General features: G+C 37.5%; 1 long non-coding RNA gene across 1 annotated transcript; it reads right to left on the bottom strand.

Moving 5' to 3' along the window:
• Positions 1–1,692: 1,692 nt before the first annotated feature.
• LOC116698350 (uncharacterized) lies at positions 1,693–12,292 on the bottom strand. Its single transcript, XR_004334193.1, has 3 exons — positions 12,170–12,292; positions 3,502–3,679; positions 1,693–1,865 (listed from the first exon to the last, which is right to left on the bottom strand). It is a non-coding gene; the product is annotated as an uncharacterized LOC116698350 (long non-coding RNA).
• Positions 12,293–12,677: the final 385 nt, after the last annotated feature.

Raw genomic sequence — 12,677 nt, 5'->3', positions numbered from 1 at the left:
ACTTTACTTCTTTTGCTTTTATTTGATAGTTAGTTAAAAAAAGTTACACTGCAGAGTCAGATGGTATATACACAACATATGATCTTATGAAATATGATGCATTGTTATAGTTTAAAAAAAATACACAACAATACAGTATATAAAGTAATTCAAATTTGTCCCAGCCTCGGCGACTTGCCAAATTTAAATGCTGCTCACGCATGAATGCATTGATAAACATAATATTATTATAATAATACACCTGATAGTGTTTGCTACTTTTACTAAAGTTAAGAATCGGAGATCTTCCATCACTGGTCCTGAGTTATGTATCAAAATCGCAGCTCATATCAACAGTTAAAGTTCTTGAACGTTGCCTTAGTTGCAGTAGATCACTATACTAACTACAGCTTCAAATTACTGTTTCAATAAGTGATTATGTGCACAATGTTTATAAACGCATAAAAATACTTAATTCATTTCATGGTGTTAATACATTTGAAACGTTTTACCATTCTGTATTCATATGACTTCAGTAGCCTACTACTCAGAACAACATTTTTGATCAATTTACTTACAAGAAAGATTCATATGAGCCCAAAATGTAGGCCAAACTCTTTTCTAAAAATAAAAAGCAGGCAGTAAGTACACCCTCTAATACAAGCACTGTGTTAACTCATTGTCATAGCAGCAATATTTGTATCTAGCAAATTTTTGGGATTGAATTACACCAAACTACCTAATTCTGAGGGTGAGTCTGTGTTTTCATGTGCATGTGTGCCTGTGTGTGGGAGGGTGCAGGAGTGTGCACACGCTGGTTTTCCCCCTTGTGAGGAAATGTAAAACTCCTTGGTGTTATTTTTCTCCCCACCGTTTGTTCTTTTGATCTGTGTGTACATTATCTCCAGCTCTTTGAATTTCAATTTCACTGTCATGTAAGCTCTTTTCATCACAGCCGACGGTTGCAGCTCTAATAATATTCAACTTTTAGGTCACAGTGGAATGCTAATTATATTGCGATTTTAATTAATATGTCCCTGCAGGTTTCCATATCAAATCAGTTTTAACACTGTATCTTGCACTTTGAGCCAATAAATTACAAAAATAAAATCACTTCAAAAAAGGAGGATTTTAAGGTGTACAGGAGCAGCACTAGTTTGAACCTATGTCTACATAAATTGCTTATTGTTGCTTAATAAAACTGGATAATTTCAACCACGTTTGGGTACATATGGGAACAGTTTCAATAAGCCATAATTTTCTATTTTCTACCTGCTCATAAGATAAAAACATCAGTTTAGCTGGTTATTTTCAAGGACAGCAGTTCTAAATACGCTTTAAACAGAAGATACGTTTAGGTGTTGTGTGTGTGTGTGTGTGTGTTGCTAGTGGCATTTAAGGACTAAAAAATGCTTCACTTTCCATCAAAGTGTCATTTGTCTGTCAGCATTTCTGTGTGTGTGCACATACATGTATCTGCTTGTGTGTTTTGTGTGTGTGTGTGTGTGTGTGTGTGTGTGTGTGGGGTGTGTGTGTGTGTGTGTTGTGTGTGTTTTGTGTGTGTGTGTGTTCTCAGTGGCATTTAAGGACTAAAAATGCTTCACTTTCCATCAGAGTGTCATTTGTCTGTCAGCATTTCTGTGTGTGTGCACATACATGTATCTGCTTGTGTGTGTGTGTGTGTGTGGGGTGTGTGTGTGTGTGTGTTGTGTGTGTGTGTGTGTGTGTGTCACCCTGGATCCTCGAATAGTTGTTTTGTCCTGCAGCTGAGGTGTCCCATTCATCATGTTGCGAGGGAACCGAGAGGCCTGGGATATGAGCACCGCTGTATTCCTCTCATAATCAAAGGTCATACTAGGGCCCAGTGTTCAAATTGCTTTACTTCACTGCAAAGTACACGCAAACACAGACACACCCACACATACAAATTATGCCATGCCAAATATGTTGTTTTGAGTCAGGTATTAGTCTAAACCGGCTTTAGTTTTGTCTTTAAACAGATGCTGTGTTTTCCATAACAATGTGCTGTAACACACCTGCACAAAAATAGCAAACACATCATCAGCGTCAGTGACTTCCGAATAATGTCTTTATCTTTAATTCTTTATCTTCATGTATTTTCTTGTAACTTTTTCCAAAGAATTATGATTAAAGTTTTTGTCCAATATTCACTTGAAATATGCTCTTACTATATCTCAATGTGACTGTAAAATTCTTACTGGACCACATTTATAACCCGTTACTTTGTACCACAACCTCCTGAGAACGATAAAAAACAGCAGAGCCAGACTTTTGCACACAAAAATTGATATTCATGGTTGGGGAGGGGGGGAGAAACTATTTGGATGTTTATTATACTTTAAAATGAAGTGATCCGCATATTGCTGCTGCTGAGGTAATTAATGTGGGGAAATCTTGAATTAAAGATGTAAATCCTGACACTTTGGCAGGGGGGCCGGTAAGGGACAGTGGTCTCCAAGGTCTAGATTATTCTTAGCGTATACCAATTAACACCATGTATCTTCTTTTATGTTCACTTCAATTAAGAGCCTTTACAATTTTTAAGTTCTTTTCTTCTCGGTAGTTAGAGAATGTCAGGGAGACTGATCAAAGGCATTAGCTGCCGTCCGCGCACCATAGGTAATGCTGCTTTGCATAAAGAAATCTGCATATTGCTATGAAGGTTTTCATTTCATTTTGCATGAATTACAGAGCCAGAGATGCAGCAGTAGATCGACGAGATGTGGAGTTGTGCACAATAAACACCAGACAAAGCACTCAGCCCTGAATCATCGAACTTCTTTGAATCTTGGAGGATTTTGATTTCAGCCTTATGGTGACAATATCAAGAATATACAGGTCGACAGCAGTTGCACACTAGTTTCATGTTGTCCCAGCTGTTGGGATTGTAAAAGAGAGATTGGGGTTATGCAAGGCTTCTGTTACAAGCTGCCGCTCACTATTAAGAGTGTTAATAACGTTAAAGAGTGTGCGTACCAATGTTAGCACCCAATAACTACGGCTCCTGAGGTAATCACACCCTGATTTATGTGGGTGATTTTGGTACAACTGTCTCACAAAGCTTTGCTTGTTTACTAGATCACCATGTTTTAAAAGGCCTGCAAATCAGACCAGGCCTGATAGCCTTCTACTCTACTCCACTGCTTTGCTTATTTGTTTTTCTGCTCTTATTCTCCTACTTCCTTTGCAAACCTAGTTTTAGCCTCGAGACCTTCTGTCTTCAGTTGAGGGTCAATTGAGAAATCATGTAACACACCAAGCAGTTTGGGAGCTTCTCATTTTCTTTAAATATCACAGAACAACTTATTTCATGTGCTTGTGTGATGCAGATTTGAATTAATGTGTATGCATGTGTATTTGTCTACCTCTACATTGCCAGTGTTGAAAGTCTCAACAGATGCAGGAAAAACAAACAAACAACCTGTTCAGTCGTAATAATCACTGCTGCTTAATTCTATTACTCTGTCAGCTACCAATAAATCAATGAGCAAATGAACTGACCGGCTATGAGGAATAGCCATCCAGTTTGTGTCTGTATTATTCTATTGATGTTCCACCAACAACCGTCCTGGAGATATTGAATGCTCTTTAAGTGAAGTGCTGACATCATAATAAAAGGCCACCGCGAACTGGCCGGCTGTGCGGTTTGGGAGCTCCAGGCTAAAGAGACGGACGGCCTCTAAAGGAGAAGAAGAAGAAAGGCAATCTTCAAAGTCAATACTGCAACCAAGTGCTCTATGTGGTCACATTTACTGCACATAATGAAACTACAAATAGCCTCTCACACAAAACACACACAGCGGATACACTGATATTAAAGAAAGTCATGGAAATGGAGCTGTAGTCAGAATAATTACACGATAACTGGAACAATAAATTATGTGTTCAGTGGTTTCTTTTGACACTAATAGCACCCTTGACTTGTTTTGAAATCTGTCAGTTTAATTGAAGTCTTTCCTGATCCACAAAAGAAAACCTAGATTTGTGGAATATATATTAAAACATTGCATAGAGTTTATTTTTAAATCTACTCAAATGCACTTTCACCTCATGAGTGTGCATCTGTACCTGACTTTTGTGATGACAGTATATTTAATCCATTGTTCATGACTTCATAAAAAATGAAGGGTTGGCAAATTCCAACATCAAGATATTAAGTTGAGTGCTATGTCTTTGTAGATGTGTGTTTTCATAACCCAAGTGTCTCAAAGCATTATTAACAAAAATCTTTTGCTCAGCCTTGCATTTTCAGGGCCAACAACAGCAGAGGCTGCACTGGTGTAGATACAAAGCATCCATAGCACAGACAGCCATCTAGTGTTGGAAAGGAGCAGATGCATTAATCCAGTACATGAGAAAGACACTTCATTGTAGCCTGTGTTTATACCTTCATTTGGTACAACAAAAATATTACAATAAACTAGCAAAGCCTGTATTAAGCACTAAGTTATTTGTTGTGTGTCATCGTTATACAAACAAACTGGAAGGAAAACTCTCATGCGCTTTTGTACTTTGGAACCAGGCACAGAAGGTACGCTAATGGCCAGAACTTGTCTTTTTAGCCCACACAGAACATAGTGCACCCTGGTTTAGCCTAATAGGTAGCCTGCTGCGAGAGCTTAACCTCTCCTAGGGATATAACAAGGCATTGGCTCCTGGAGACTGTGTCCACCTCTTTTACGAGAAACATTTCTTTGCTATTACCTTGTGCCTCGGTTTGCATCACAACCGCAAAAAAAAGTGTTTTTGTTAATGTATTCAACCCAAATAAACAGAGATTATAAACAAATGTGTGCTATTGTGTGCATATCGGGAGCATGAATATGTATTTGCTGAGTGTTCAAACAAAGACACAAAGGGAGGCCCAACCTGTTGTCGGCTCAGCCCCTTTTTTCCCCGCTGTGAAAAACCTGCTCGCTTAATAATCACACAGCATTATGACAATAGATGTTAGGCAAAACACATAAGCCACGCGCAAATCACACAAGGAGACAGAAGCATGAGCAGACAAACACACATAAATACTGTACACCATGCATATCGTCACAGTTTTATAAATTCCTTCACCACATGTGTGAAGATCAATTTCTACCCAGTTTGAGATTTTTTTTAAAATATACATATACAGTATCTCACACAGTTTTTACAGTACATCCCCTCGTTCTCCCAGCTGCTGTAAAGGTCTCGGCCCCTGTAGTCGTGCACTGCTCCCACAGACTTATCATCTAATTGCTTTTCATTGATCCTGTCCGATCAGGTGCTTAATGTTCATCCATTTCCGACGCTGTCTCCCGAGCACCTCTGCCAGTTCGAATCAGAGAAGTGTGTGTCCTTTTCGTTGCATATAAAAAAAAAACAAGACCCAAGAAGAGCGATACAGCAGAGGATTGTTTTCAAACTGTGTAAAACAGTTCAGTTGAAGAAGAAAAAAACTTTGCTTGTGTGTTTATTGATCACTTGTGTACTTGCATGCAACAAAATATCTCCTGGCCTGTTGTCAGTTCCAATGCAGACCAGATGAGGATAATTGTGTTTAAATATTTTTAATCCATTGTGGACAGGTTGCAACAGTGAGAGGCTTTATCTAAAGACAGGAGGACAGTCTCTGTGCCTTCAACAAAAGGGAGTACAATAATGAGCCTGTTTATTTTGGAGGACAGACAGTAAGGCTCATCCTGTAAGGTGAACGAGATCAAGGATTTGGGACAGAAACCCCTAAGCTTCTCCTCAAGATTAAATGATGTCAGCATCAGAAATGAAGGCCAATGTGTGTTGGCAGGCGCTAAGCTGGACTTCTGAGGGATATTACAGTTTGTATGACTATCAATGGACAGCACATAACTCTGAATAGATTTTTTTTACCCTGAATCTGGACTCCAGCCATCAGCACACACACACGCACACAGGCACGCACACACACAAAATCGTGTCTCTAAGGAGCTATATCGCAGCGTTGGTTTAATATGCAGGCCAGTTCTTGGTGGTATCAGATCAATGGAAAGTTTCAAATCCGACACAGCCGCTGAGGCAGACTGAAGAGACCATCTTTGGCGTATATTAAGAGAACATTTTCCTTCTCAAGATCACAGTTATACATTTTTTGATAGAGCCATTGAGTAAGAATCAACTGTCTTGTGAGGCTCATTAAAAATATTAACATGGAGAGTTATCTTTTCTTTTGCTCAAAATTGTTTTTTTCTTTTTGCTCAAAATTGTGAGATTGGGTTACTTTAAAAGAAATGGTTTAATTCCAGTAACTTAATGCATTTTTTACAAAGCTTTATATGGATACATGTGAAAGGGATTTTTAATAAAAAAATGTATTGTATTTTATTTAATACATTCCATTGTTCCAAGAGTAACTTTACAAAATAGTATTAGTGAGGCAATCCACTCATTTTGCTCACATTTGGTCTGTATTATTTTTTGATCAAACAATTGTTTTGCTGTGGAAGTAAGGAAACAGAACATGACTATAGAAATCAAACAGCTCACCCACAGTCTAGTCTACCTTGTACTCTAGCAATGGAAATTCCAAGTAGCTCTATGATCTATTTATCCCATGTATACTCTAACTCTTTCATATATAGGGTATGAGGAGATGATCATCAGTGCTGTTGCCAACTCCCTTCATGCCTTCCCTGCCTTTTCCCGTGCATTATTCAGTCTTTTCCTGAAGTAACAGCAGTCCTCTATATGCAGGCACGCCGACCACTAACACAACACACTAATGTGATGTAAAAGTGAATGATGAAATTCAAGGAGGCCAAATGAAAGAGCATCAATGTGTGTGTGTGTGTGTGTGTGTGTGTGGTGTGTGTGTGTGTGTGTGTGTGTGTGTGTGTGTGTGTGGTGTGCGTGTGTGTGTGTGCGTGTGTCGTGCGTGTGTGTGGATGTATGTGTGTGCGTGTGTGCGTGTGAATTCTGGCCATGGTGTGAGCTTTTGTGTGTGTTCAAAGGTGAGGCCTTGGGTGATAGGATTGCCTTACCTCCTATAAGTACAGAGGAGGATAAAAGCCAGCTGTAATGACCTTGGTATAATGAAGGCCTCACAGATTTCCATGATTTTCTTACTTTCATGCCACAAATCTTCTATTCCATAGGAGGGGCAAGAAGGAAAAAGAGAGAGCTTTGTCTGGCCAAACATTAGCAGCACACAACATTTGACCAGAATCGAACACAAACTCTAGTTCCCATGTTCAAGTCATTATGTAAACGATTATGATCTTGAGGCAAATTAATAGATGAAACACATTTTTCTTAACAGGCTGGTCTGGTTTTTTTTAGGTGACCCATTTATGTGCAATTTCCCCAATTCGTGAAGTTATTTAGAAAGTGATGTAATGCTTGTTTCTTTTTATCTTGAAAGCAAAGGCAGCTTGTTGTCTAGGGCTGCTCAGTGCAGCTAATATGGCACAATGAAATGAAAGGCTTCAAAAGAGCTTTTCCACTTGGAGCTAATGTAGTACTGTGGCCGACCTCCAAATGTGATTAGACTGCAGTAAACACAACAATAGCAAACAATAAACAACTGGTAATTGGTGTGATCCTCTGTTCCAACAAAATCTTTCTTGATTTGCTATGAATTATGAGCGTTAATGTTTCTGCGCGACATGCCCCTCTTAGGATATCAAAAAGCTCCCGCTCCGTTTTGATGGGTCTGTCTCATAAAAGGAGAAATGGAGGCCAACGTGGGAAAGTGATACAGTACATTCATCAGAATAACTGGCATGAACTCACCTCTAATTCATACGGTCTCTGTGCCCGATACAAGATGGTTATACTCAAATGAATATTGTTTATGTGTGTGTGGAAAAAGAGAGAGAGAGATTGGAAAAGGTGTAGCCCTGAAGCATCCCAGATGAAGTGTGCCCTCTACAGGCAGATGTTATACGTCATTGTATCTACTTTATATGTATCAATACCAGTGTGAGGAAAATGTTTCTCCACATTTTGCAAAGTTGAAGTAACGACTTCTTGAGAAACAACATCCACCACGTCACAAATACACAACATATGATTCTGTCATAAATCAGTGTACATGAAGGCAGCTGCTTACGACCAGGTTCGCCTGCTTAAGCTCTCCAACTCCATACATGCCACCTCTTTCATTAATTTGTGATGAGAGAGAAAATCTCAAAAGACCCCAATAGGCAGAGGCATTGTTTCTCTTTTAAAGTCATCTCAGATGGAAGGGGCAAACTTCAGAGCTTTAGTGAAGCGTCTAATGAAAGAAGTCTCCTCCTCTGCGGCTCCATTGCGCACAGCGTATTAGGAATCTAAATGTTGTTTGATTCTCCGTCTGTGATTTTCTTAAGGAATAAAAACAGTGTAGCGTGTTTACAGTGTAGCCATGAAAGAGCTATGAGAAGGCTCATCACTACCCGATGCCATTTTGGGAGGCGGAAAGTGAGGTTCATATCAGAGTTCACTTGAAAGCCATATCAAACAGAGAATGTTAAGACCAAGATCAAAGCACTTTCCGGTCCAAAATATCACTAGACCAACTACATTCTTGTAAATTTCTTACTTTATGCAAGCAGTTATTTCAACAGTGTCTGGCTATTATTGGAAATCAAACAGACAGAGAAATATCTACAAATCTATCGTGCCTCTTAACTTTGGAGTATTGGTGTGCACTGGCATTGAAATCGGAAGCAGCAAATAAAAACTAATGTGACTTTTTGGACCATTGTGGTGGCTCAGGATGGGTGACTCAGGGGCAACATGCAAATGACTCAAAGGTCACTGTAACAGCCAAGCGGAAACATCTTTAGAAACAATATTTTAAGGGCTTGGGAAATTTAAAAGTTATTGAAAATGTGTTTTATATCAATTTTACATGGTGTATACCACCAATTTAAGGTAGAACAATAATACAATTTTACTTTTGGGACTTTTTTTGTAATAAAAGAATTTTACAAATTGTGAAGAAAGTACATTAAATATAAAGTTGGTACGAAATTTCTTTGTCTAATAAGTTTCTATTTTCATCTTTTAGAAATTATGAAACCAGGCTTTACAAAAAAGTAATTATGTTTACTTTTACCTACAAATTGCACCATTTTTGTTGATGACATTCACTGAGAAAGTCTCTCAGAGGTCTACGTGTCAATATTGTATCACGATGTTTAAAGTTAAATGCAATAAGCTATTTAAAAACTCAAAAGTGCTCTGCTTGCTAACAGCATGAAAATTAAAAAATCAAACAAATCAGCTATGTTTAAAATTGTTTTCTGGACCCAATACTGGAGGTGTGTGTCTTTAACAGTGCTTTCTTTTTTCATACAAAGAAGCTTCAGAATTTTTTTTTTCCTGCAGTCTGGATGAGAGAACGATTGGACTGGGGAAGATAAAAACATGCATACAGGCCTAAATTCTCACTCATGAAAAATATTAATTGTACATTTACAGTTTCCTCAGACATTATGAGGTCCAATACATACAATCTTAAAAACAGTTAATGTAATTTGCTTATGTACTGTAGGTTTCACTGTTTTCTGCAAAACACTCCTGTCTTGAATGAGGAAGGACATTTGATTTGTGAGGTTGGTAAAGAGAACAATGCTGTGGGGATTGTTTGAATGTTAACAGTTAAAATGAAGTTTAAATACATCTCAGACTACTTGACATATAATATATATATATATATACATCTGTATGTATATATATACACACTACCGGTCAAAAGTTTGGGGTCACTTAGAAATTTCCATTGCACTCCATTATAGACAGAATACCAGCTGAGATCAGTTGCATTGTTTTTTTAACCAGGGCAGCAGTTTTTAGAATACATTATGTGCTCACATAATTGCAAAAGCGTTCTCCAACGTTTTTCTAGTTAGTTTTTTAAAATGATATCAGATTAGTAAACATAATGTGCCTTTGGATGATTGGAGGAATGGTTGCTGATAATGGGTAATGTAGATATTGTATTAAAGATCAGCCCCCCACTCAGATCAGCTGCTATTATGTTTATAATGGAGTGGAATAGAAATTTGTAAGTGACTCCAAACTTTTGACCGGTAGTGTATATATATATATATAATTATATATATATATATATATATATATATGTGTGTGTGTGTGTGTGTGTGTGTGTGTGTTTGTGTGTTTGTGTGTATATAATCCAAATATTTAATCCAACTCTCTGAATGTACCTGAATGCTTATCCCATCTAAGTTAAAAAATAAATTAAATTTTACAGTGATGTAAACTTTGTGGTTTTAGATTGTAAAATCCTTATGTGTACTTTTGATCTTTATTTACATGTACTATCAAACCCTCCAGTTTTTACAAAGTCGGGAATAAATCTGTTAAAACCATAAAAATAATGTTGGAATATTTGGAACAGGATGGATTTCATTTGTTTGTATGACTTTTGTTTGTCTTATGTCTGGCTCACGTACAAATGTAACTAACAATGGTTGAAAAACCAGTTCAGACAAAAGTGGCAAAGCAAGCTCAAACATACGTCACTGTAACATGTTTATGTCTGATTTAAACAGGAGTGCATAAGTAGAAAAGTACCTTTTGTATTAATAAAACATACCAACAGGCTATTTTTAACTTTAAGGTTAGCAGCACCAGAATCCCTAGGATCATTTGAAGATATCAAGACTTGGATTGCAATCCAAGGATCTGCAACTTTTGCATTGACAACCATCAGGGAGTTGAGTATTTTGCTTTAATGTTAGCATGTAATGAGTGATAGAGAAAAGTATTTGTCAAAGTACCATTTAAAAAATTCCTCATCATTTAGTTGATTAAAAATCTGAATCTTGTAATAAATGTTTTCAAAAACAAAGAGAACAAAGGTATCAAAACGTATACAACAAACTTCAACCTTTAAAATATTACCATGGCCCACAGCTTATTCTATTGTGTGCATAGACTATAATACGATACAAATATCTTTCTACACAGCATAGCAACAACCTAACACTTTCAACTTTATTCACTCTCCTTATTAGAGCAGATTGCTTATCGCCTACTTCACAGAGTGCCCATATAACATAGCTGACAGCAGTAAGGGAGAGCTGCATACATGAACTCCTCACTAACACTTTCCTACACTAACCAGCTGTCCCCCTGTGGTTTTTGCTTCGGCCAAACCTTTGAAATGTCCTTCAAGGCGTAAAAAAAAAAACATGCACACTCCTTTGGGTAAAATCCTATTTGTACACTGTAATTACTCTTTGAAAAGTTGCAAAGTTTAAAGTTTCAAGACCTTCACTTTTTCTTTTCTCATTTCTGATATTGATTAGGCTCTAAAACACATGTAAGGCTCACTGTTCTAAAGAACAAAAGAGGTTTCTCATTACGTGTTTTGACTCTGACAACTTTGAATGTTTCAGATTTGATTTACTGGCGTTATCAAGGGGTGCAATCAGGAGAATTCTGTCAATATTTTATACAACCATGCAACCACCATTAACTTGCTTTTAACCAAAAGGCTACAGGCACTATGAATGGGGTTATTAACGAGATAGAGGTTTTGGGTGCAAGGTGTCCTTAATGCTCTTCGTGCTGAAAATACCAACAAAAACATATCAATAAAGTCTATGTCAGGAAATTTTGGTAAGTCAACATACTGTGTGATCATCTTCATTAATAATTCATATTTTCATCATTTTATCTCAGTGATAATGCTCATGTAAAACAAAACAAAAACCTTTGCAGCAAATAATTACATAGTAAATGAAACAAAAAATACTTTTGGATACGATTGGAAAAATAAATATGTGAAATGTTTTGTTTGGGGCTATAATTTGTCATTGCCAAAAGGGACGGATTAGTCTAGACCAAATTTTTTATGTTCCCACCATGATAAGTAATTATGCAGCAACACTGTATTCCCAAAGACAGATTAATCAAAATGTTGTTTTTGGTTGCAATGCTTGGGTAAGTGAAAATAATTCCAAGTGAAATTGCTATTGAACCATTAATCCTGACCCCGTGATCACGAAATCCTTTTCAGTCATTTTCATGTTACATGTTAGCCACTCAACCAAAATGTATTTCTTTATCTCTTAACTATGCATTCATTCATTTGTTGGAGGTGGATTTGGTATGAGATATAGGGTTTTAAAGTCCCGTCCTGCTGAGAAACAATCTAATCAATTTTTTCCCCCAGGTGTCAAATATGGTGCCCGTTATTTAAACTGACCTTTCCTTGTGTTGCTTCCTTTCTACGCTGGGATGCAGTGAGGGAGCCATGATGTCTGGGACCACACCTCCCTAAAGTAATCGATGAGGATGTTCAGATCCATACACACCAGGTGCTCGGTCCAGCTGCTTCGAAGGAGTAAGGGTACGAGGAGAGAACAGAGAGCTGGAATCAGGCACAGATGTATTGTTGTTATTCATGCAAAGAGAGTCAGGATCAAGTTCTTAAGAGGCTCAATTGAACACACAGAACTAGTTTCCTGGAAATGAGCTATATCTACATTGTGCATTGCAGAAAACAAACAGTCATAAATGGACAAAAATAATATACATACTAGTAATTATAAATATGATGAACACTGCACGAATATAAATGTGTTAAACAAGGTAAGTACTGTATGTCTCAACTTGCAAAAATCAAGAATGGCATACATTTTACATCAGTGCCTTATGGACAGGGTTTATGCATGATGCAGAGGTGGAATGCAACTAAGTATACTGATGTATTT

The sequence above is a fragment of the Etheostoma spectabile genome, chromosome 11 (assembly GCF_008692095.1).
Source record: "Etheostoma spectabile isolate EspeVRDwgs_2016 chromosome 11, UIUC_Espe_1.0, whole genome shotgun sequence".
NCBI classification, from domain to species: Eukaryota; Metazoa; Chordata; class Actinopteri; order Perciformes; family Percidae; genus Etheostoma; species Etheostoma spectabile.
Note: the sequence above shows the minus strand (reverse complement) of the source record. Positions and strands in the feature narration are given on the sequence as shown.